We start from the raw sequence: 21,685 nt of genomic DNA, 5'->3' as shown, positions 1-21,685 counted from the left end.
AGATTTTTTTACATGCGCAAATCTGCAAATTTTTGTGCGGAACTATGCAAATTTTACGTGCGTAAATCTGCAGATATTTTTGTGCGAAAAGCAGGCCATACACGGTCGAATTTTGAACTAAGTTTCTTTTCAAAATCAGAAAGTTCTTTTTTTTTGCGATCCGATGATTTTTGAAATTCGGCAGACCAAGCCTTCAAGTTGCTACAGAAAAAAATTTCCGTGGCCGGGAATATTCTTTTCTCTCCGTGAATTTTCTTTCCTTGCACGTGCACATTTTTTTTTCTATTACGATTCTCTCATCATTGATTAGAAAATTGTTTGTTTTTCAAAACATTTCCAACATGTACGATTTCTTCAGTTTGATTGCTGCACGAAAATCGGCTGTTGCTGCATCCCACTAACGGTGCGAAATTCGTACGAAAATTCTTTGATACAATTTTAAAAAGAAAATTCTTTTGAAATTTGAACCGTGTATGGCCGGCTTAAATCTGCAGATTATTTTATTTTATGTGCGTACGTATGCAGATTTTACGTGCGGAACTATGCAGATTTTGTGTGCGTAAATCTGCAGATTTTTGTGCGTAAAGTTGTAGATTTTTTGTGCGTAAATATGCAGATTTTGCGTGCGTAAGGCATACATGGTCGAATTACAAAAGAATTTTCTTTTGAAAATCTGAAAATTTGTGCGTTTTGTGATCCAATGCACCATTGGATCACAAAACGCACACATTTTCAGATTTTCGAAATTCGACCAACCAAACCTTCAATTTCACCTCATGTTCCTACAGAAAATTATTTTCGTGTCTGGGAATCTTCTTTTCTCTCCGGGAATTTTCTTTTCTTGCACATGCGCATTTCTTTTTCGATTACATTTCTCACACGATTCTCCCATCATTGATTAGAAAATCATTTGTTTTTCCAACAATTTCCAACATGTCCGATTATTAAAATTCAATGGCCGCACGAAAATCGGCTGTTGCTCCAGCCCACTAAAGCCTCGTACACACGATAGGTTAACCAGAGGACAACGGTCTGAAGGACCGTTGTCATAGGTTAACCGATGAAGCTGACTGATGGTCCGTCACACCTTCACACCATAGGTTAAATAACCGATCGTGTCAGACTGCGGTGACGTAAAACACAACGACGTGCTGAAAAAAACGAAGTTCAATACTTCCAAGCATGCCTCGACTTGATTCTGAGAATGCTTGGATTTTTAACCGATGGTTGTGCCTACTAACGATCGTTTTTGACCTATCGGTTAGGAATCCATAGATTAATTTTAAAGCAAGTTGGCTTTTTTTTAACCTATGTTTAAATAACCTATGGGGCCCACACACGATCGGTTTTGACTGATGAAAACGGTCCTTCAGACCATTGTCCTCTGGTTAACCTATCGTGTTTACGAGGCCTAATGGTGCAAAATACGAACGAAAATTCTTAGATAAGATTCTCGAAAGAAAATTCTTTCGAAATTTGACCCATATATGGCCAGCCTTAGCCTTTAGGGCTCATTCACAGACAGCAAAAATGCTGCGTTTAGACAGTTTTATACGCACTATAGCAATCCATAATGAGCCCATAGAGAGAGTTGCACCTACATACGAAAATGTGCACTCCATTTGGCCACGCACAAAAAAGTAGGACAATTTCGAAAGAATTTTCTTTCGAGAATCGAGCTTAAGAATTTTCGAACGAATTTCGCACTGTTAGTGGGCTGCAGCAACAGCCGATTTTCATGCGGCAATCAAATTTGAGGAATTGGACATGTTGGAAATTTTTGGAAAAACAAACGATTTTCTAATCAATGATGGGAGAATCATGCGAGAAATGTAATACAAAACAAAATGCGCATGTGCAAGAAAAGAAAATTCCCGGAGAGAAAAGAAGATTCCCGGCCACGAAAATGAAGGCTTGGTCGGCCGAATTTCGAAAATCAATGGTCGCATCATCGGATCACAAAAAAACGAACTTTCTGATTTTGAAAATAAAATTTGTTTGAAATTCGACCGTGTATGGCCTGCTTAAATCTGCAGATTTTTTTGGCGTAAATCTGTAGATTCTACATGCAGAACTATGCAAATTTTACGTGCGTAAATCTGCTGATTTTACGTGCGTAAATCTGCTGATTTTACGTGCGTAAATCTGCTGATTTTACGTGCGTAAATCTGCTGGTTTTACGTGCGTAAATCTGCTGATTTTACGTGCGTAAATCTGCTGATTTTACGTGCGTAAATCTGCTGATTTTACGTGCGTAAATCTGCTGATTTTACGTGCGTAAATCTGCTGATTTTACGTGCGTAAATCTGCTGATTTTACGTGCGTAAATCTGCTGATTTTACGTGCGTAAATCTGCAGATTTTAAGTGTGAAACTATGCAGACTTTACGTGTGTAAATCAGATGTTTTGTGCATAAATCTGAAGATTTCTTGTGCGTAAATATGCAGATTTTACATACCTAAATCTGCAGATTTTTTTGTGCGGAAATTTGCAGATTTTAAGTGCGGAAATATGCAGATTTTACGTGCGGAACTATGCAGACTTTACATGTGTAAATCTGCAGATTTTTTGTGTATAGATCTGAAGATTTTTTGTGTGTAAATCTGCAGATTTTTGGCTGTAAATCTGCAGATTTTTGGCTGTAAATCTGCAGTTTTTCTGTGCGTAAATCTGCAGTTTTTTTGTGCGTAAATCTGTAGATTTTATGTGCATAAATCTGAAGATTTTTTGGGCGTAAATTTGCTGATTGTACATGTGTATGTACATAAACGTGTAAACATTTCTATATTTTCATTGAAAATTTTACGCAGTATCTGCCAGCAAGAACCTTTCTTTAATGCATTAAATATATGTATGCATGTGTGAATGAACCCTCACTTGGCATTTTTACGTGGATGCATTTTGATGCATAGGCATATAGTGCTGCAAAACAGAAGTTATTTTCAAGTCACTGCTCTTTCAGGACAGAAGCCTCTGTTTTAAATGGGAGAAAAGTTAATTTGCATAAAATCTTGCACCCTTGAGCAGCAGGGGGGGTATAAGGTTTCCTCTCCAGCAGTGAAAAGGTTAAACACAAAAGTGCACGTGTTGATGGGTCTTTAAGAGTTGGTAGGAAGACTAATTATCAGCAGTGCTAGGAAGCTGGAACACCCAAGTAGCTCTGTCTCCCAGGATACTGATGGAGACCTATTTTACAAGCTGTAATTCTGCTTGAGCCTATTGCATGGGAGGACAGTTCACACTAGCCTGGTTTATCTCCTATTCTTTGGGAATATTCCTAATCCTATATTTCAGCAAGGGAATCTCCTCTCCTTATCCGTCTTCTCTTACATAACACGCTGAGCTAAAACCGCAGGAACAGGTGTGTATAGGGAAGATCCCAACTAATACCAGACTTACCAAGTCAGGCCTTGTAAGCATTTAACTAGACAGCGTTTCACAGCGGGGAATTTACTGGGCCGGCTACCTTGGTAGAATGGATCTGAGTGACCTACCAACCTTCCCTTCTATCATTACTGGTGATAAAGGCGCTACTGGAACGGCTACACATGGGAAAATCACATTTTCAGTTTGTATATGTGTAAATCTGGTTTTAGCTTTAAAATGCCTATATTTATTATAAAAAGTCAGCAAGGAGTCCTAAGGAACCCAAAAAATTGAAGAAAATGTATAACATTTAATGAATTCAGCCCTGGATAGATTTACCCACTTCCTGATCAGGCCATTTTTTTGCAATACGGCACTACGTCGCTTTAACTGACAATTGCGCGGTCGTGCGACACTGTCCTCAAACAAAATCGATGTCCTTATTTCCCCACAAATAGAGCTATATTTCTGCAGTATTTGACCACCTTTGCGTTTTTTATTTTTTGCGCTATACACAAAAAAAGAGCAACAATTAAAAAAAAAATACTTTCTGCTATAAAACATTTCCAAAAAAAATGTAAAAAGAAGAATTTATTCATCAGTTTAGGCCGATATGTATTCTGCTACATATTTTTGGTAAAAAAAAATCTCAATAAGCGTGTATTGATTGGTTTGCACAAAAGTTATCGCATCTACAAAATAGGGGATAGATTTATGTCATTTTTTTTATTTATTTTTTACTAGTAATGGTGGTGATCAGTGATTTATAGTGGGACTGCGACATTGCAGCGAACAGATCGAACACCTAACTGACATTTTTGACACTTTTTTGGGAACCAGTGACATTATTACAGTAATATGCTAATAATATGCACTTTTATTGTACTAATGCCACTGGCAGGGAAGGGGTTAACATCAGGGGCGATTAACCTCCCTGGCGGTATGATTATTTCAGATTTTAGGTGCTGAAAGCGGTACCATTATTTTGCGTGGAAATTTGGCGTTTTATATTGTAGGCCTGCAATTCTTAGGAATAACTCACTTAAATCTGTCCAAACAAGAGTCTAGTAGACATCCCGGGTATGATAAAGTTTGAAACACAAAATCATAAATTATAATATAATAAATAACTATAAATAATTATAAAAAATAATAATATAATAATAATAAAAATAATTACTTTCAGTGTTTGATGACGAATTTTCCCACAAATCGCTATCGCTCAATTCTGCAAGTGATTCTAATTTATTATCGCTGTTTTCTAGCTGCTCTAAAAAGCACTTTTGTCATAAAGGGACACTTTTTGGTTGCTATGGACAATCTCCAGTTTCCAGGCAGAAAGAACAGTCTTTATTATAAAAAAAAAGTACATGTAGGACACTGGGCAGACCACTAGGAACAAAGGGGGTGTGTATTTATCTCATACAGTACTGTAATCTGTAAGATTACTGTATACTGTATATATATTGTGTGTTTTTTTATTTTATTTGGCGCCGATCTCCTCCCCAAGCATCGTAAAGTTGCAGTGAACAGAGCTCGGCAGCACACGGCACTGTGTGAATTAAGCGAGGAGACAGCTCGATCACACAGCGGGGAGACATCACAGGATCCAGGGGACAAGGTAAGTAATCTCCGCCTGGATACTGCAATGCAATCCTGAGTCTGGCTGGGGGGTACCCTTTATGGTACTGGATTTCCACCCCGAGCCAGACTTGGGAATACCGCCAGAGTGGTTAAGGAGTTAAATGTGTTACCTTTTTGTGTTTCCTAACAGTATGGGGGACTGTGTGACTGGGGAAACACACAGATCCACCTTCCTGCTTAGCAGAAAGACAGTATCTGTGTGATCTCCCCTGTCAGAACGGAGATCTGTCTTGTTTACACAGGCAGATCCCTGTTCTGTCACTGCGGGGAACGATCGTGGGTGGCTGACGGACGTGTCCCCCGGAACTGTTGATTGGCTCCCCCACTGGCCAATGGGAGCCAACGCGCCCACAAAAGCAAATTCCCAAGCCGACGTACATCTACGGCGGTTTGCGAGAACGAGCCACCTTGCCACAGTATAATGATGGCGGCTGGTCGTGGTAACCGGGTACTAACTGCATCACTCATCAGAGAGATAGAATGAGGTTCCATTCACATTTCACACTTCGCGTAGCAGGAATTTGTGTTCCCACTTTGCGAATTTGTGCGGGCGATTATCATGCGATTCTGCATGTCACACATAGGCCCCATTCACACCTCAGCGTTTTGTAGCTTGAAGCTCGAAGCTCTAAAATGCTGGAGGAGAAAGAATCCATTATTCTCTATAGAGACGGTTCACATCTCCACTCCAAGTTGTTTGAAGCCAAATGCCTGAAGCCCAAAAAAGTTCTGGAGCTTTTCTTGTAGCTTGAATCAGACCGATTTGAGTGTTTTTGGCGCATTTTTATTCTCATAAAATTTTATGGAAACGCACCATTTGCACGTTTTTGTGCGCATTCTCTGCTCAAATGAAAAAATGTAAGACAATAAAATAGTAATAATATATGAATAAATAAATGTAAAATAAATACACAAATAACTAAAAATCATGATAAATGAATAAAATTAATTAATAATATGTAATAATACATAAATAAATAATAATTAACCCCAACCTTAAAAAATATTAAATACATTATTATTAATAATAATAATCCTAATAAACACACATTTTTTTTTTATTAATAATAATAATAATTATTATTATTTATTTTGTGTTAGGTTTAGAGTGTTTAGTTATTTATTATTATTATAATGTTTGTTAAGGGTTATGGGGTTAATTATTTATTTATTATTACTTAGTATTCATTTATTGAATTTATTTATTTTTTATTTATGATTTTTATGTATTTGTGTATTTGTTTTACATTTATTAGTAGTAGTAGTATTAACACCCTAACACTAACAAAAATAAATAAATAACCCTAACTCCAACTCCTAATCCTAACTCTAGCCTAACCTAACTCTAAACCCGTACCCTAACAGAATTTTTTTAAAAAAATATATATAAACGCCAATGGAAAAGCTAAAGAGGCTGAAATACCTAGCAACAAATGGTGTAACAGATAATAAAACCACCAAAGCTCAAAAATACTGTATAAAAGTTGCGCATAAAAACGTGCCAAAAAAACACCAGAAAAACGTTATGCTCGGGTGTGAATTCAGCCATAGGGCAGCCCATTCACTTAAATGAGCTGCTCTATGCGCGTTTGTCACCCAGAAGAAGATCCTACTCCTTTTGGGGAGACAAGCTTCACGCAATTTTTAAAGGGGCAACTACCGCATGATTCTGTCATGCAACAATCGCTCATTTAGGATGCCATTGAGAATAAATGGCACTTAAATGCGTGTTGCGCATTTTACAGTGATTGCCATGAGATTTGGAATCTTGGGCCATTTCTGCGGACAATCAAAATTGGTAAGCGAAAATCTGGCCTTACGAAAGTCCAGAGATAGGATCAGGGAAAGGAGGGGGTGTGTTTGAAAACAATTAAAGTGCGTCCATCCTAAGGTCTCTCAAACAACATGAACTTTAACGGCATCCCAGTCTTAGTCCGTAGGGTTTAATATTGAGTTGGCACACCCTTTGCAGCTATAACAGCTTCAACTCTTCTAGGAAGGCTGTCCACAAGGTTTAGGAGTGTGTCTACGGGAATGTTTGACCTTTCTTCCAGAAGTGCATTTGTGAGGTCAGGCACTGATGTTGGATGAGAAGGTCCCAAAGATGTTCTATTGGGTTGAGGTCAGGCCAGTCAAGTTCCTCCACCCAAACTTGCTCATCCATGTCTTTACGGACCTGGCTTTGTGCACTCAATGAGGCAAAAACATGCTGCACAGCACCCAAAAGAAACGCCTGCACCCTGGACAAGTGTGGTAATTTTGGCAGCAAATTTTGGTTTTAGTCTTATGGCATGTACACACGATCATTCTTCGGCATGAAAAAAAAAACGACGTTTTTCGGCATGTAGAAAAAACAACGTTTTTCCAACTTCATCATTAAAACGACGTTGCCCACACACCATCGTTTTAAAAAAATGCTCTAGAAAAGCGCGGTGACGTACAACACGTACAACTGCACTATAAAGGGGAAGTTCCATTCGGATGACGCCCCCCTTGGGGCTGCTTTAGCTGATTCCATGTTAGTAAAAGACGATTCACACTTTTCTGTCTGTTACAGCGTGAATAATGTGCTTACTCCATTATGAATGGTAGTTTTACCAGAACGAGCGCTCCCGTCTCATAACTTGCTTCTGAGCATGCGCAGGTTTTTAACGTCGTTTTAGCCCACACACGATAATTTTTTACAACCCGAAAAACGACATTGTTTAAAACATCGTTAAAAAATGCAGCATGTTCGGAAATGTTTTTTGTCGTTTTTCAGAACCCGAAAAATGATGTGAAGCCCACACACGATCATTTTAAATGACATTTTTTTAAAACAACGTTTTTTTCGTGACGAAAAATGATCGTGTGTACGCGGCATTAGTCTTAGGACCAAAATTGCATTTTAGTTTTAGTCCCATTTTAGTCTTCTGCAATTGTTTTAGTTTTAGTCGTATTTAGTCGACTAAATCTCTAGGACATTTTAGTAGACTAAAAGGTCCTAAGTAGTCAACTAAAATCACCAGTACATTTTAGTCGACTAAAACTAATTTTAGTGGTCTAAAATCGAATGGGAGTAATTAAATTGTAATGCATTAGTGAACATTTCTCTACAATTTCCAAGCTCGTATACTGCTGGAGTGAAAAATCTATTGAGGTATGAACATGCACTACAGACCAGAGTTAATTTTGAAGTCAAATTTCAATTTAGTTTTAGTCTTAAGCCTCGTACACACGGCCGAGGAACTCGACGGGCGAAACACATCGTTTTCCTCGGTGAGTTCCTTGTTAGGCTGTCGAGGAACTCGACAAGCCAATTTTCTCCATTCCCGTCAAGGAAATAGAGAACATGCTCTCTTTTTGGCTCGTCGAGTTTCTCAACAGTTTCCTCTACGAAAATGTACACACGACCGGTTTCCTCGGCAAAAAAATATCTCCCAGCAAGTTTCTTGCTGATTTTTGCCGAGAAACTCGGTCGTGTGTACGAGGCTTTAGTCTTTTGACTAAAATTGCATTTTAGTTTTAGTCCCATTTTAGTCTTTTGAATAAAATGCCATTTTAGTTTTAGTCGTATTTTAGTTATCTCAATTGTTTTAGTTTTAGTTGTATTTTAGTCAACTAAAATAGTATTCATTTAGTCGACTAAAATGTTTTAGTCATTTTAGTCAACAAAATTAACACTGCCTTGTACTGCATTTCTTTACTTTATTTATTTATTTATTTTATTTATTTTTATTTACTTTCTTTGACCCCCTTCCCACCCAGCCCTGGCATTCCCCTTAACAGTGTCTGTATGCCCGGGGGGGATGAGCCAATCATGTGACCACTGTGATTGGCTGTCACAGGTGCTCACATGTTCATGAGCCGGTTCCGCCAAGAGAGTTGTCTTTGACAGCTCAGTCACTATGATGGGAATGCTCTCAGTACAGAAAGCTATATATAAAAAATAAATATATAAAAATAAAAACCTGCAGAGGTGATAAAATACCACCAAAAGAAAAGCTCTATTTGTGGGACATCGATTTTACTTGGGTACAGCGTCACACGACCGCACAATTGTCAGTTAACTCTCCTGGTGGTATTCCCGAGTGTGGCTCGGGGTTAAATGTCAGTACCATTCGCGGTAACCCCGAATCACACTTGGGATTGCATTGCATAATCCTTTTACAACATACTATGTCCTGTGTTCCGGCGCTGCGTTCCCTGCGAGCGTCACACCGCATGGGGGCGGAGCCCGGCGCCAAGTACAAAATACATAACACATGCTATACATTGTAATCTTACAGAATACATTACTGTATGAAATTATTTCACATATCCCTTTTGTCCAGTGCCCTGCATGCAGGTTTGTATATACTGTTCTTTCTGCGATAATGAATTAGAACACTTGCAGAATAGAGCGATAGTTATTCGTGAGGAAATTAATTTCATTATTTTTTTTTATTATTATTTATAGTTATTTATTATAATATTATTTATGATTTTGTGTTTCAAACTTTATCATACCCGGGACGTCTACTAGACTCTTGTTTGGACAGATTTAAGTGAGTTATTCCTAAGAATTGCAGGCCTACAATATAAAACGCCAAATTTCCATGCAAAACAAGACGTAAAAATCTGACATAATCATACCGCCATGGAGGCTACAATAATGCATTGCCATATCGCAAAAATTAGCCTGGTCATAAAGGGAGCAAGTGGTTAACCACTTGCCGACCGCCGCACACACATGTACGTCGGCAGAATAGCTTGTACAGGCAAATGGGCGTACCTGTACATCCCTTTGAAATTCCCGGCATGCCGGCGCACCTGCGCTGCGGGAGCATGCCCGCAGCTTCCGCAAGCTGGATGTTCACTGGTGGCCCGCGATCATGAGACGAAGAGACAGAATGGGGAGATGCCTATGTAAACAAGGCATTTCCCTGTTCTGCCTAGTGACATGACAGGGATCTATTGTTTCCTTCCATTGGGAGCAGTGATCTCTGTCATGTCAGTGGTAGCCAATCCCCCCACAGTTAGAATCACTCTCTAGGACACACTTAACCCCTTGATTGCTCCCTAGTGTTTAACCCCTTCCCTGCCAGTGTCATTTACACAGTAATTAGTGGCTATTTATAGCACTAATCGCTGTATAAATAACAATGGCCCCAAAATAGTGTCAAAAGTTTTCGATGTGTCCGCCATAATGTCGCAGTCCCGATGAAAATCGCAGATCGCCGCCATTACTAGTAAAAAATAAAATATTAATAAAAATGCCATAAATCTATCCCCTATTTTGTAGACGCTATAACTTTTGCGCAAACCAATCAATAAATGCTTATTGCAATTTTGTTTACCAAAAATATGTAGAAGAATACGTATCGGCCTAAACTGAGGAAAAAATGAGTAGGTAGATTCACGTACAGCGGCTTAACTTTGTGCGGGCGTAACGTATGTTATTTACGTTACGCCGCCGCAAGTTAGAGAGGCAAGTGCAGTATTCACAAAGCACTTGCTCCGTAAGTTGGGGCGGCGTAGCGTAAATTGGCCGGCGTAAGCCCGCCTAATTCAAATGTGGAACAGGTGGGCGTGTTTTATGGAAATTAATCGTGACCTCACGTAAATGACGCTTCGAACGAACGGCGCATGCGCCGTCCGTGGACGTATCCCAGTGTGCATGCTCCTAATCACGTCGCAAATAGTCAATGCTTTCGACGTGAACGTAACCTACGCCCAGCCCTATTCTGAATCGACTTACGCAAACGACGTAAAACTTGAAAAATACGCCGCTGGTCCGACGTCCATACTTAACATTGGCTGTGCCATCTTTTTGGTGGTTTATCTTTACGCCTGAAAACGCCTTACGTAAACGGCGTATCTTTACTGCGACGGTCGAGCGTACGTTCGTGATTAGGCGTATCTTGCTGATTTACATATTCTAGGCGTAAATCAGCGTACACGCCCCTAGCGGGCAGCGTAAATATGCAGCTAAGATACGACGGCGTAGGAGACTTACGCCGGTCGTATCTTAGCAACATTTAAGCGTATCTCAGTTTGAGCATACGCTTAAATGTACGACGGCGCGGATTCGGAGTTACGATGGCGTATCTACTGATACGCCGTCGTAACTGTACATGAATCCAGCTGGAGTTTTTTATATATATTTTTTGGGGATATTTATTAGAGTAAAAAGTAAAATATATAGCTTTTTTTTTCGAAATTGTCACTTTTTTTTGTTTATAGCGCAAAAAATAAAAACCGCAGAGGTGATCAAATACCACCTAAAAAAAGCTCTATTTGTGGGGGGAAAAAAACGTCAATTTTGTTTGGATACCACTTCGCACGACCGCGCAATTGTCAGTTAAAGCGACGCAGTGCTGAATCGCAAAAAGGAGCCAGGTGGTCCTTTACCTGCATAATGGTCCGGGTCTTAAGTGGTTAAAGGAAGTTAAAAAATAACAGATTTACTGGACAGATCAACAGAGGAAAATAAAAAAGCCTAAAAATAGAAAACTAATGCAGCCACCACATTTAAAGACCAGGAAGCTGCAGTTTATAAACTTCTTCCTTTTGGGTTTAGATACACTTTCAAGGCAAAAAAAAATTATTAAGTTGGAAATTGGGAAAGATAAATGGGGACAGAGAGAGAAATGTTCTTTTTCCAGCTAAAAGATCCTAAAAATATTACACGATGCAAAGGAAATCCGTCAAGCAGGATCCGGTTGACACGTAACTATTTCACAAGAAAGTTTCCTTGGTTCTATTTGCAGTTATATGCAAACTTAGTGACTGGAAAGAGATGTAATTAAATCAAGTTACAAAAGTGAGAAGGATCAACAAGCTGTAGCGCGGCCCATAGCTGCTCCTGTTGCCATGACGACCGAATAGCTCTTGCCTGTGATGTAGTGGCGACTTAACCAAAGGCATTTCAGGGGGCTCAGCTGACATTTTAAACCTTTTTTTGTGAGAGATCCGTCTGATTTCTTTCCTCCAAATGAGAAGTGCCTTCTCGCCTTTGATTGATAAGAGTAACCTTGCCCATTGCAATCCAGTTTTTGGATATAGGGAGTCTGTAGGGCACAACCCTTTTTCTCAGATGTAAAGGAGCTGCGAATGATCTGTATGCGCAAATCCTCTGTGAATTAGATGAATCAAAATGAGTTCAGCTTTTGAAGGTATTATTTGGATAACAAAAAAAAAATCACATTTTTAGCATAATCAATTAAAGGCCGTTCTAAAGACATAAAGGGGGGCTTTGAAAGTGATCTGGGGGGATTACACGTTACCAATACTGTATGAAAGCAATGCTGGTGACATGGACACTAAGGCTTTAGCACAGAGTACAATGTCACACATATGAAATTCTATAGGGGGGGTGTAAAGTGTACTTATCACCACTGCAACATGGAATGCAGCCATTTCATTGAAGGACCCACAATGGGTTAACTTGGCATTTTGTGGCAGGTACACTTTATTATAAAAATCATTTCTTGCCAACCTGGTGTAGTCAGAATGTTAATGATCTGATTTACTGAAAAAGTAAAAAAGTGAAAAGTAAAAGTAATTACTTTCTAAAAAAATTAATGTTTACTGAAAAAGTAATACATTTCCCTGGAATCTCACTGGCCACTGAAAGTGACCATAGACAATGGGTTAAAGTGGCATCGGTCCTAAAGGGCTGATTTTTATATATTTATTTTTTACTTTTTCAAGTTGTCAGCAAATTATTATTTTTTTTGAAGAAAGTCAAGTCATTAAAGAACCCAAATAAACCCATTTACATTATATTATATTTTTTTTATTTTTTAGAATCTCTCTTTTGAAATTCTTTTTAACCACTTCAATACCAAGCACTTTCACCCCCTTCCTGCCCAGACCAATTTTCAGCTTTCAGCACTGTCACATTTTGAATGACAATTGTGCGGTCGTGCGATGTGTTACCCAAATAAAAAAATGTCCCCACAAATAGAGCTTTCTTTTGGTGGTATTTGATCACCTCTGCGTTTTTTATTTTTTGCGCTATAAACAAAAATATTTTTTACTTTTTGCTATAATAAATATCCCAATTTAAAAAAAAAATGTTTTCCTCAGTTTAGGCCGATATGTATTCTTCTACATATTTTTGCTAAAAAATTTGCAATAAGCATATATTGATTGGTTTGCGCAAAAGTTATACTGTCTTCAAAATAGGGGATAGATTTATGTATTTTTTTTTTTTTTACTACTAATGGCGGCGATCTTCAATTTTTATCATGACTGCGACATTGCGGCGGACACTTTTGACACTATTTTTGGACCATTCTACAATTATACAGTGACAGTGCTATGAAAATGCATTGATTACTGTATAAATGTGACTGGTAGGGAAGGGGTTAACACTAGGGGGCTATCAAGGCGTTAATTGTGTGTCCTAGGGAGTGATTCTAACTGTAGGGGGAGGGGACTGATGAGAGGAGCATACGATCAGTTCTCCTCTCCCCTGACAGGACGTGGATCTGTGTGTTTACACACACAGATCCACGTCCCTGCTCTGTGATGAGCAATCGCGGGTGCCCGGCAGCACGCGCATTGAGTACACAGTGATGTGGCGAGCACAGAATGCCGGGAAAACAAGGACGGCATATGACGTCCACCCGGAGGGAGGGAGGGTGCCTGCTGCCGTCATTTTACTATACAGCGGTAGGTAAGTGGTTAATAACCTTAAAGGGAAACTCCACTTTAAGTAGGGGAAGGGAGAGCAGTGCTGTGACCATGCCCAACCAAAGTAGCTGTAGCACAGTTACCTAGGCTGGGCATGGTCACAGTTAAGCAGCACTGCTCTCCCTTCCCCTACTTATGTTTCTGTATTTTTGTTCGATTTGTTTATTTTTACATTGATTGTTAAAGCGGTGGTTCACCCTGCAGAACAACATTGTAGCATACAATTCGGCATTGTAGCGCGAGCTACAGTATGCCGGTCTTAATTTTTTTATCGCCGTACTCACAGTGTAATCGTACATAGTAGATTCTGACTGCCCGCGGGGAATGGGCATTCCTTTCAAGAGGGAGGGTGATTGACGGCCGGCTCTGGCGCGTCACGCTCCCCGAAGACAGCCGGAGTAGGTCTCGGTTCTTCACGGCGCCTGCGCACAGACTATGCGCAGGTGCCGTGAAGAGCCAAGCCTATTTCGGCTATTTCCGGAGAAGCGTGACGCGCCAGAGCCGGCCGTCAATCACCTTCCGTCTGGATTGGAACGCCCATTCCCCGTGGGCAGTCGGAATCTACGATGTACGATTACACTGTGAGTATGGCGATAAAAAAATTAAGCCGGCATACTGTAGCTCGCGCTACAATTCCCGAATTTTAGGCTAGAAGAAAAAAAAAAACATTTTTTTTATTTTATAGGGTGAACCCCCGCTTTAATTATCTGTCCAAACCTATTGCAGAATTTCTCCTAAAGAAGCGGCATTGCGACCGCAAAACTAGTTGAGATATGTCATCTGTTAACAGTTATCCTAATGTGATCTTTGCCCCCTTGGGGACCATTATACTTGTGATATTTCCCGATTGTTCCTCATGCATTTTTATGTACTATATCCAATAATGTATGTCTCGCTTGATTTTATATTGATTTTTGTATTAATAGAATCCTATATCTTTTTTACTCACGTGAAGTTACATCAATTATATTTGTACCGCAATAGTCCATACTCCCTTGTTTGTCCTGAGGGACCAGGGGCAACTTGCCCCTTTATTTGTCTATTTGGATGATGGTACTCTGTTGTTCTATTTTTATACCTTATTTTTTACATTTGGGGTGTACAATTTTCAATACTAATCATAATTTAATTGAATGTTATTAAAAATTACCGTTCCTTTGCAATCTGCAGCCACTGTAATTTTCTATAAATGCATTGCAATATGGCTACATATTGTTCTGCACAAATAGTGTGTACTGACCACTCCCCAGAAACATCATTTTCTTCTTGTGTGATTGGCTCACCAATTTTCCCAGAAGTCTGCCTAATATACAAGTCAGATTTCAGGCATCCCCTGCAACAAAAATTAAATTTTTGTTGCGATACTTTCAATAAGAGTACGTCTAAAGCAGGGGTGGGGAACCTTTTTTCTGCCAAGGGCCATTTGGATTTTTGTAACTTCATTCGGGGGCCGTACAAAATGATCAACTTAAAAATTAGCACCGCACATCTGGACCCCTTTTACATTACACAGCACCGCATTTCTGGACCCCTTTTACATTACACAGCACCACATCTCTGGACCCCTTTTACATTACACAGCACCGCACCTCTGGACCCCTTTTACATTACACAGCACCGCACCTCTGGACCCCTTTTTACATTACACAGCCCCGCATCTCTGGACCCCTTTTACATTACACAGCACTCTGGACCCCTTTTACATTACACAGCTCTGGTCCACTTTTACAATATACAGTACCCTGCACCTCTGGACCCCTTTAACATTAAACAACACCGCATCTCTGGACCCCTTTTACATTACACAGCACCGCACATCTGGACCCCTTTTACATTACACAACACCGCATTTCTGGACCCCTTTTATATTACACAGCACTCTGGACCCCTTTTACATTACACACCAACACTCTGCACCACTAGACCCCTTTAGATTTACACAGACACCCCCCAGCTCTGTCCTTTCCTGCATTATATCATGCAGATGGAGAGACAGTGAGCAGCGCTGAACAGAGGGCAATCACCTGCTGGTTTACTTATGTTAGCTTCAGCAGCTCTCTACTCAGCGCTGCTCAATGTCTCTCTCTCCCCTGCGGGACAGGAGAGTGTTTGCATACCTTGCAACTGGAGATGGAGAAAATTAAACTTGGCGCGCCCCTGCCGCCGCGCTGTAAGCACGTGCACATGTCAGCGCAGAGGCACAGCGCCTCCCACTCCACCGCCCGCCAATCGCTGCCGTTATCTGTTTTTTTCAGCCCTTCCGCCTGGTTGGCTGGTGTTCCCCGCCACTCCCACATCGAGGGAGACAGATAGTTCCACCAGCCAACCAGGCGGAAGGGCTGAAAAAAAAATGTTTCCTGCTCGGCGGGACTCGGGGCTATTAGTGAAAGCCTTAATGGCCGAGACTCGGGGCTTTTCACCAAACCATTCGGAGCTCCAGCCTCCCCAGCCCACAGCTCCGCGGACACACACTCAGCGGCACGGGGGGCCGGATGGAATGATATTGCGGGCCGCATGCGGCCCGCGGGCCGTAGGCTCCCCACCCCTGGTCTAAAGGGATGCAGGCCCATCAGATTTCCTCATTAGAGCCCTGCAGCTGCACACCTGACAGTTCATTATGAAACCACTCCCATTAGACGCACTCAGTACAGAGAAACACACAGGGATTTCTTCAAAATAACAAAAGGTAGGAATCTGCATTAAAGTTTGTTATAACCCTTTCAATGTACACAGATCACTCAGAGGGGAATGTTTTTTTTTGCAACAAAAGTGGAGTTACACTTTAATTAATACAAGTGATCATTTTACAGGCTGGGTGGCAAAATGTCTACGCATGATGCACGTCCATTTGTGACTGTGTGTGTGGTCAGCCTTAAAGTGGAGCTTTAGTCAGAAAATTTAGTTATGAAGATTACTTCAGGCTGACCCCTTTTGCAGGTATAGCTATGTAAAACAATAAAAATAAGTGTCTATACTGTTTAAAGTCCAGTAATACACTGTCTCAGGCCCCGTACACACGGCCGAGGAACTCGACGTGCCAAACACATCGAGTTCCTCGGCCAGTTCAGCCCTGAAGCCGCCGAGGAGCTCGGCGGGCCGAGAGCTCCCATTGAACAACGAGGAAATAGAGAACATGTTCTCTATTTCCTCGCCGAGCTCCTCGTCGGCTTCCTCGGCCGAAATTGTACACACGGCCGGGTTTCTCGGCAGAATTCAGCCAGAAACTCGGTCGGAAGCTGAATTCTGCCGAGGAAACTGGTCGTGTGTACGGGGCCTTACTCTGCTCTGCACATGCTCGGTTGCTCTCCATTTTTAGGCACTGTGCCAAATTTGAAGAGGCTGATTTGCTGATAGCCCAAATATTTTCTGCTGCTCAGAAGCTCTGGACTTCAACAAAATGGCAGCCTCCAGCAAGAAGAAACAGGAGCAATGCTGGAGGCAATTTACGGCACTCATGGAAAAGGGGGCACAATATGAGCCCACTTAATTGGGATTGTGGTTACCCCATCTTTACTATTAAAAATTACTGCTATTCATTTGCATTAAAATAATTGGCAATAAGCGAGTGCTGACGCTTTAAATTTGGAACTGCAGGATTTAGGGAGAACCAATGGGATTCTGAGGATTGTGCTGGAAGCTGGGAAAGCCTATATAAGGGATTTCTGGGCTGGGAATTCCCCCTTTTTCTGTAAGAACACTCGCTGAAGAGCAACCCTCCCTCCACCCCTCCCCAGTCGCGAGCACTGGTATGTGGTTGGGTCACCCTAGATTTTTAGGGGGGACGTTATATTTCTATGTTAAACTTAGGTAATGCTGCTTGAGTTCTGAAAACTGAGCAGTTACAAATTTTTGTTTCATTAAAGTAATGCTGTTTTATATGGTCAATAAAAAAAATGGTTGTTTTATTTTCATATGTTAACCCAATAAAGTGCCGTGGCCAAATCACAGATCTGAACACAGCTGCATTGTTTTCAATACAGCCATTCACACATAGGGAGGTTTTTTATATATACGTTTTGAATAATTTATTTTTATTTTATTTGACTTTGTTTTTACTTTATTTGTAAAGTTTTATTCTTTGTTATTTTTGTATTCATGTGACCCAATTGATCATGTGATCATCGAATATTTAAATGTTTTGATACTCCTTATATCAGCCATGATTAAGTCCCAACTGCCAAAACGTTTTGGATGTTTTACAGCTGTATTCATGTAATTTAATAAAGGAAAACCGCATTTTGTTGACCAACATGGGTGCTGACTTTTTCTCCAGTGGATTGTTTCTTGTGGAGGCCTCGTAGTCTGAGCACCAGATCTGGAGCTTTGGATTGAGAAGGTGGCAGTGCTGTTACACCTGTTTCCATTGTAGCCATTCCCGCAGGTGCGTAATCATGCACTGCATTCAATCCCATAACACAGGCTCCAAAAATCCAAGAACTTGTGTCTAACATGCTTACGCGTATAAACGCAAGTTTATGCATTTATAGGCATGAAAATTAAGTCTCATCGAAAAAAATATATATTATTATGTACGCATTCGCATTTTTACTCATTTAAACGCATCTACACGCAAGTATTTTACAGATCATTTTACATAATAACATCAGTAATTTTTTTTGCGCCCATGTGAATGAAGCCAAAGATCTACAAACCTCTGTAATATGAGCATCAAATCAGGTAGACACTTTCACTATATCAGGGGTAAGCAACCTCGGCTCTCCAGCTCCGGTATAACTACAAATCCCATCATGCCTATGATTGTTAGGGTCTTGCAATGTCTCATGGGACTTGTAGTTTCAAAACAGCTGGAGGGCTGAGGTTGCCTACCCCTGCACTATATATTTGACAGCAGATCTAAAGGAGATGGTACAATCCGATTGTAATGTCAGCCTTAGGCAGGCCATAAATGATGAAACCACGGGTTGCAGGAAAGGAAATCACTTGATTCTCTCATCAACACAGTCAATGTAGACAAGTGAAACTCTCCCACTGAGTCATTGTGTTCTCCCAGCAGGTGGCGGGGGGCGCAGGGAGCAGTCTCTGCCTGGACAACACAGTGATTATTGCTAGGTGCTATAGCCGCTGGCAATACCAGATTTAAAAATCAAATATGCTGGTTGTACACCAGTTGATCGATGGATCTACTGGGTACAGTTAGCCTGCCCATAGGTGATTAGAACCATCTATGGCTGGTCAGTGTCTGGGTATATTTCATTAACAATGTGATTGAACAGATCAAAATAATACATGCATCTTTTTTTGGTGTCATCCAAAAAGTTATTAAAAAATTTTAGGTTCAACAATACTCTTTGGCGTTGGCTGCAGAGATTGTCAAGCAACTGACTAATGAGATTTCCCTTTTTACTATAGAAAAGTGATCATTCCCTTTTGCTGTGTACAAATCGCTTAAGAAAAGAAAAAAAAAGATGACAGTTTTTGGCCACATGCAACGCTATTATTCCTTTCTTTGGGCTGAACCCCAAATCTGTTCTGTTGGTTATTCAAAGGAAATTGTAAGCATAGAAATAGATTCCTTTCCAGACTTGGTTTGCAGGTGAGGGTGCAGGACTATCATTCATTAGCTGGAAGGGTTGATTTACTGAAGGAGAAGTGAATAAGGAGAAGCTATGTTCACTTGAAATACCTGATCATGTACAAGGAATGTTACATTAAAATAAGTTTTGCCTGCACAAGATTGGACTTTTGAAGTGAACGCTCTTCACTAGATCAGTAGATCAACATCTGTGAGTTGCTGACGTGGAACATGTAGGCCTTCCCTGGCCGCATACATGCTCCAGCTCACTGAGGTTGACTTACTAAAGGTGTCGAGAATTTTTCGTTTTGGAGAATGGAAAATGGCATCCAATTCAATAAATCAATCACGTCCAAGGCAAAAACATTTTTTTAAATATATATATTCCTTTTCACATGCATGGGTGTCCAAAGCGAGCAAAGTCACAGACAGATTTAGACCCCTTATACACAGAGTTGGTTTACATTCTCAATGACAGTCATACATTTTTAAAAAGCATCACACAACATCATTGTGAGGTCACCCATGCCAACACACATGCAGTCATAGTGCTCTGTGGTTTGCTTGAGCCACCAAAATTTTTTTTTTGAAGAACGACACAACATACCAGTCCAGAGTTTTACAGATGATGGCTGGAAAAATATTACTTCACTAGATACATTTAATAACAGAACAGATTTTTTTTATTATTATTTATTTTTTACAATTTTATATATAATTTTTTATACTGTTTTACAACAAAGGGGGGTCCTTTCTGTCAGGGGTGGCAGGGGCTGTTGCCCCTTTTGCCTCCTTATAAGTCTGCCCCTGGGAATAGTATAACCTTATTCACTAAACTCTAAGAATGTTTATTTTCATAAAATCATTCTGTACTCCTTTAGTGAAACAGCCTAATTATCCGATAAAGCTAGAGCTCAGACCTTTAAAAACATGATATTATCGCAGCTTATATATTCCTATTATAACAGGTTCATTTTAATGTTACTCTTTTTTACTTTGTTCGAGTCCAGAAAATATTTTTGTGCCTCTGATTAAAATAGTAAACTTATTGGCTATAAAAAATATTTGTTATGGTCATGATGTTGTCGTTTTTTACATCATAAAAAATGGTCGTGTGTGGGCTTTAACGACGTGAAAAAAACACACATGCTCAGAAGCAAGTTATGAGACGGGAGCGCTCGTTCTGGTAAAACTAGCGTTTGTAATGGAGTAAGCACATTCATCACGCTGTAACAGAATGAAAAGCGTGAATCATCTTTTACTAACACGGAATCAGCAAAAGCAGCTCAAAGGGTGGCGCCATCCGAACGGAACATCCCCTTTATAGTGCCGTCGTACGTGTTGTACGTCACCGTGCTTTGCTAGAGCATTTTTTTTTTCACGATCGTGTGTAGGCAAGGCCGTTTTAATGATCGGGTTGAAAAAAACGTTGTTTTTTTCTAGACCCTTAAAAACTTAATTTTTCACAACCCGAAAAACGGTTGTGTGTACCCGGCAATACACTTAGGCCCCTTTCACACAGATGGATAGAATGGTGCTTTTAGCTGCGGATTTTCTAGTCTTCTACCGCAGCTAAAAGCACACAATGCTTTCTTATGGCCCCTTTCACACACAGTGTTTAGCTGCGATGGAGTTTGGTGTGAATAGAAAAAATAGAATTGAATGCATCCAGGTGCGATTTAGCACAGCTATATGCACTTAAACGCAGGTAATCGCAGTCTTTTGTGTCAACTGCGGATAGCAGCGTGAGAAAAAAAAAAGAACAGGAAGCACATCATAATAAAAAAAAATAAAAAGGGTTGCTATGGGAATGACTACCGCAGCTAAACGCGGCCGCATGTAACCGCACGTAATCGCAATGTACAAATGCAGCTAATCTCAGTGCCTGGAGCCTTTAAATTTCACAGAACATTTACATGCTTTTAACTGCGGCAAAACAGCCGTTCGTGTGAAAGGCACCTTAAGCTGATTTTCCAAAGAATATCAGAATGTGCACACAATACATTTTGGGAATGTTCACTTCTGTTACCCAATCACAATCAGATTAAATAAGTAAACAGGGATTTTCTTTTTACATGATTGGATAATTGAAGTGACTCCCACATTTTATCGTATAATCATTCTCAAATCCTTTAATATATCGGCCTTAATGATATGTTCCACGCGTTCACATTCAAAAGGTCAATTTCAAAGGGGACTTAATTTATTATGTTTTTGGAATGCTAGACAAAACTCTGTAGCTGTCCCACATAAAATAAAACTGGGTATTGTATATATATTGTGATAAATCAGCCTTTAAGAATAAAAAGCAATGCAATATTTCTCATTAAGCAACTGAAAGAAGTTAAAGTTAGCTCGGAAATTTAAAGTGTTCCTTTTAAAGATCACATCACACATAGGCCTGTTTTCCTTTCACAAGCAGCATCGCATTAAGGCGGCGCCCAGTCTGAACCTGACTTATGAAAAGGCCATTGCCATCTC

Source organism: Rana temporaria, chromosome 4 (assembly GCF_905171775.1).
Source record: "Rana temporaria chromosome 4, aRanTem1.1, whole genome shotgun sequence".
NCBI classification, from domain to species: domain Eukaryota; kingdom Metazoa; phylum Chordata; class Amphibia; order Anura; family Ranidae; genus Rana; species Rana temporaria.
Note: the sequence above shows the minus strand (reverse complement) of the source record.